Source organism: Peromyscus leucopus, unplaced genomic scaffold (genome assembly GCF_004664715.2).
Source record: "Peromyscus leucopus breed LL Stock unplaced genomic scaffold, UCI_PerLeu_2.1 scaffold_161, whole genome shotgun sequence".
In the NCBI taxonomy this organism is placed as follows: domain Eukaryota; kingdom Metazoa; phylum Chordata; class Mammalia; order Rodentia; family Cricetidae; genus Peromyscus; species Peromyscus leucopus.
Window position 1 is genome coordinate 44,807 of NW_023504787.1, and position 5,467 is coordinate 50,273.

The window sequence follows — 5,467 nt, forward strand, 5'->3', positions numbered from 1 at the left end:
TCCTTTACACATACATCAAAGTTTCCATCTTTGATCTTTACTAAGATTCCTCATCTAGTGTTTGTAGGAGGTGTTCTTCTAGTGTTTCTACATCCTTGACCTGCATCATTAGATTGTTTGGGATATCCCACATTCCATGACAGAATTCATAACACTAAACATCTATCCAAAAATTGCATTAACTATTTTTTCTTGTGTTGTTTCTCCAAGCAATTGGCAACAAGTTAAAGTGTCCTAAAGGAGCAGAACATCATGGCAAGTCCCTTGGAAGAAAACATCCTTGAAAAGGATTTCAGGATTTTAACATCACTAGGCTCTGGTGGATTTGGGGAGGTGAAGCTTGCCTGCCACCTTCCTACACATACACAGGTGGCTGTCAAGGTCCTGGAGAAGAAAAAGAATTCTCTGGATGACATCAACACTGAAATAGAGATACTTCAATCTGTGGAACACAGAAACATAGTTAATTTCTTTCATGTTATTGACACAAGTACAATAACTTACTTGATCATGGAATATGTTTCAGGAAAGGACCTGGATGGGTTCCTCCAGGATAGATACTTTCTAGAGGAGGATGAGGCTAGACCAATATTCCAACAGGTCGTTTCCGGAGTTCATTTTCTCCACCAAAAACGAATTGCCCATCGTGATATTAAATTGGAAAATATCCTTATTGACGGAGCTGGCAATGTCAAGCTTTGTGACTTTGGTATGGCCAGACAGCTGGCAGATGGGCAGATGTTGGAGGAATTCGGTGGCACCTTGGACTATTTGGCTCCAGAAATTTTGGCAAGGAAACCCTATGATGGACTGGCAGGGGATATGTGGAGCTTGGGAGTCCTCCTATATGTACTGGTCACAGGAATATTTCCATATACAGGACCCACCCGGGAACATATGTACAAGGCCATCACCACCACAAAGTATCCCATTATCTGCTACACGTCAAAACCCTTTCAAATCATCATTAAACAATTACTTATGGTCCCCACCCGGCACAGGATAACAATATGTCAGCTCCAGGAAAGACAATGGCTGGGCAACATTAAAGATCATGCAGCACCTAAAACTAAGGAAATCCTTCCTAGGGTCGTGGAGACCATGTGCACCATGGGCTATACCTGTGAAGACATTGTATCATCCCTAAAACACAGGCAACCAAATAATTTAATGGCTACCTTCAATATCCTCAAATACAAACTGAGCTATGGGGATAGCCAACAACAAAATCAAAAGCCCTGGTTAAATGGAAGCCCTATACGTGCTCCTCGCCTCCCTTTCCCCTTGAAGAGGAGAGCCAGTGAACCAGCCTTCCCACCAAGGAGATGTGAAGAGACACTTTCATGAGGAGGGTGTGGAAGGAAGAGGCAGGAGATGCCAAAGCTACAAAATGCTCAACAGATACTCATGCCTGAAACAAAGCCCTGTGCAGATGAAACAGTCCCAAAAGGAGACGTCCTGGTGGCTAATGTCATCATCAGTGCTACAGCACACATTGCAGTCAACAAGAATTCTGTGCAGAGTATCCATGGTAATCTCTTCTCGGGTGAATCAGTCCAGAATGGAACACTTAATAAGTTTCAGAACATGGGCTTCTCCAGAGAAGAACCATTCATGTCACCCCACATGCCCAATGGTCAGCCCCAAGATGAACCTAATTTCTTGGGATCCAGGCCACTCAGAGGGTGGAAGCTGATGAAGAAGAGAATTTCTCATGAAGAGAGAGAAATGTTTCCATGTTCCATGCACACTTCCTTTTGAGCCCTGGATCCCTGTGTAAGCTACAAAAAAAAAAAAAAAAAAATGAGAAGACAGTTCAGTCCATAAGAGACCTAGTATTTGGCCACCAATATATTCTCCTACATTGTATCTTGACTATGTTATTTTAATAAATATCCTTTGGTAAATTACAAATATACTATCTCAATGGGCACCTGCCATCTATGTCTCCCCTATAGTCAAACCAAACACACCCACAAACACACATATGAATGCATGACTGACAACTTGGTGTCAGGGCCTGCTAAGTATACAACCATAAATTCTAAGCCTTCCACAATGCTAACATTCAGGACTTGCCCAGTACCATATTTTTTGCATAAAAACACCAAATATAAAGGTCTGTGTATCAGGTCTTGCTAGGTATTTCCTCCTCTTCTGCCACAGCAAACCCCTCTCTTCTCTCTCCTCTCTTTCTTTCACTTTCTCTAGACACACAAACACACACACACACACACACACACACACACACACACACACACACACACACAGTAAATTGCAAGACTCATTAGGATGCCCTACCTTAAAAGAGAGACCCATTTATACTTGACTTCACAGTCCCTGCTAGGTAGCCTCATTCCTATAGTAAAAGCCCAACATATGCATACAAGTCTACATATTAGGTTCAGGTACATAAACCTTCTCCATCAATTTTAAGCCCCTTTATATACACTCCCTCAGTTGTTACAACCTACTGAAAGTATAATGAACGGGGGTGATTGCAGCACCGTTTACATCATGGAAAGGTCACAGACACAAGAGACCAAGTGGGCGTTTTTAGAGCTTTATGAGGAGGGAAGAGGGCTTGGGGAAAGGGGACCAGGTCTGGTGAGAGAGAAAGAAGGTTCGGGTGAGGGAGCAGAGCAGATCAGGGAACAGAGAGATAGGGTGGGGTTCATGTCCACCATTTTTTAAAGCTCAGATTGCATGAACACAATGCACTTACATAGTCACCAGTGCCCACTAATGACTGAAGACACAAGACCATGAGGATCAGGGCAGGTTCATAGCACCTACTTTATAAAGCCCTGTCTGTCCATCACAGTCCCCATATTCATACAAGGGAAATGTCATTTTCTGTTATATTTCTCTCCAATTAAGCTCCACATACACTTGCAGGACTACATGTCAGGCACTGCACAGTAGCCCATGTCCTACATCCAAAGAACTACTATCACATGATAGGGTAGTTGCGAGGTCTTACTGTGCTTACCATCTCAAAGAGCTACAGCCCTCATTTACAGGTGTGTTTCAGCTCCTGCTGGGTACAAACTTTCTTATAACAAAAGCAAACAGAAACAGGTGATAATTAACACACAGCATGCCATCTTTTTTAGGGTTTCTATTGCTGTTAAGAGACACCATGTCCACTTAGAAAGAAAACATATAATTCATGGCTTACAGCTTCAGAGCTTTAGTCTAGCATCATCATGTAAAGACATGATGGCATGCAGGCACACATGGCACTGAAGAAGGAGCTGAGAGTGAATAAGGAGCCACCACTTGATCCTGCAGAAAACAGGAAGTGGTCTGAGACACTGCACATGGCTTCAGCATATATGCAACCTTGAAGCCTACCTCACCAGAGACAGAATTCCTCCAAGGTGGTCACACCTACTCCAACAAAGCCACAACTCCTAATACTGCCACTCGCTGGGAACTCATGGAGGCAATTTACACTCAAACAACCACAATCCCCTCACTAGAGCCCAATATCTTGTAGCAATAGCATAATGCAAATTTCATTTAGTCCAACTTCAAAAGCCCTCACATTTTTATCACAATCTCAACAATTTTTCAATATCCAAATTCCCAAGTCTCTTCTGAGATTCATGCAATCTTTTAACTGCAATCCCCTATAAAATCAAAATCAAGAAACAGACCACATACTTCCAACATATAATGGCACAGGATACACATTACTGCCCAAAATACAGGGAAGGGAACAAAGTGAGCAAATTCTAGACCAAAGAAGATCAAAAACCAGCTGGGCAACCTCCAAACTGTTCATCTTCCAGTCAGATGTCAAAAAGCTCTTCAGATATGGAACTCCTTTCATCTTTGCCGACTGCAACATACTTCTTTCTCTTGTGCTGGTTCTACTCTAAATAAGCCACTGTCCTTGGCAGGTAACCCACCCACAGCTCTGGGATCTCAAACAACCTGGCTTATTCTAGGCACTCCAGGCTTCACATTCACAGCTTCATGCAATGACCTCTAGATGCCTTCATTTACTGGCTTTACCTAGTTGAGGAGGGACATACCATAATGTCTTTCTTCTACCCTTGACTCTAAACCTAGAACCATGTAGCCAAAACCTCTAAGTTCTGCTGCTTACAGGGGCTGGAACATAATCCCCTAATTCAAGTACATCATAACCAGATTTCTGTTTTCCATGGTTTCCTTCACTGCTTATGCTTATCTTCTCTGGAAATAATTCTGTAGACAGGGCTGGTATAGAGCTCAATGATCAATCAGCTCCTGCCTCTCTAGAGTTGGGAATAATGTCCTGTGCCACTATATGGCTTGAAGCTTTTCTTTAATTTATTTTCACTAGTTAGAAACTTAGCTGGGTGGGATCTTGCCCTGAGGTCACCACTCTTTTTTTTCATTTCTTAATCTGTTTATCTTCTTGAACACAGGGATAGAGTGGGAAAGCAATGAAAGAGGTACCATGATAGAGGGAGAGATCATGGGAATAGAGAGAAACCCAGTGCTAGAGAAGTTGCCAGGAATCCCCGAGGATGACCCCAGCTTGGACTATTAGAAATAGTGGAGAGAGCACCTGAAATAAACCGGCTTGCCTCAGTGATCAGACCGGTGAATACACTAACTGTCTATCACAGAGCTCTTCTGCAATGAATGTTGGAAGCAGATGCAGAGATCCAAGGCCAAACACAATGCATGCAGAGCTCCAGAAGTCAAGTCAAAGTGAGAGAAGAGGGATTTTATAAACAAGTGTAACAGGATCATGATGGGGAAACCTACAGGGATGAACAAACCAAACTAGTGGGAACTCATGCAAGTTGTATCAATGGCTGTGGAGCCTGCATGGGATTGGACTAGGCCCTCATGTGACAAGACATTATGTAGCATGATCTGCTTGGCCAGCCCCCTGGAGGAAGGATCATAATCTTTCCACGGTTCATGAGCAGGCTTTTTGGAGCTCACTACCTATGATGGGACACCTCATGCACCCTTGAGGCAAGGGAAAAGGCTTGGATGTGCCTTGTGGATATGCCTCTACTGGATGTGCCACCCATTGGAGGCCCTTGCCTTCTTGTAGGAATAGAGGGGGATGGGTAAAAAGGGAGGCATGTGGGAGGAAGAGGAGGTGGACTATGATTGGTGTTTAAAATGAATGAAAATTGATCCTATTAAAATATTTCTGGGGTTGGAGAGATAGCTCAGAGTGTAAGGACACTGGCTGATCTTCCAGAGGTCCTGAGTTCAGTTCCCAGCAACCACATGGTGGCTCACAAACATCTGTAATGAGATTTAGTGCCCTCTTTTGGCCTGCAGGCACACATGCAGACAGAACACTGTAGCTCTATAAGTAATAAATAAATAAATCTTCAAAAAAATTCTATGTTGAAAAAACAGAAGAATCCAAAGGAACCTGACTCAAAAAAAAAAAAAAAAAAAAAAATGTCATCCACCATGATTCACCATGATCCACCAGCCATCA

The 5,467-nt window shown here is 43.0% G+C and overlaps 1 pseudogene; it reads left to right on the forward strand.

Moving 5' to 3' along the window:
- The first annotated feature begins 252 nt into the window (after nucleotides 1–252).
- Nucleotides 253–1,761, forward strand: LOC114690853 (annotated as a pseudogene).
- The last annotated feature ends 3,706 nt before the right edge of the window (nucleotides 1,762–5,467 follow it).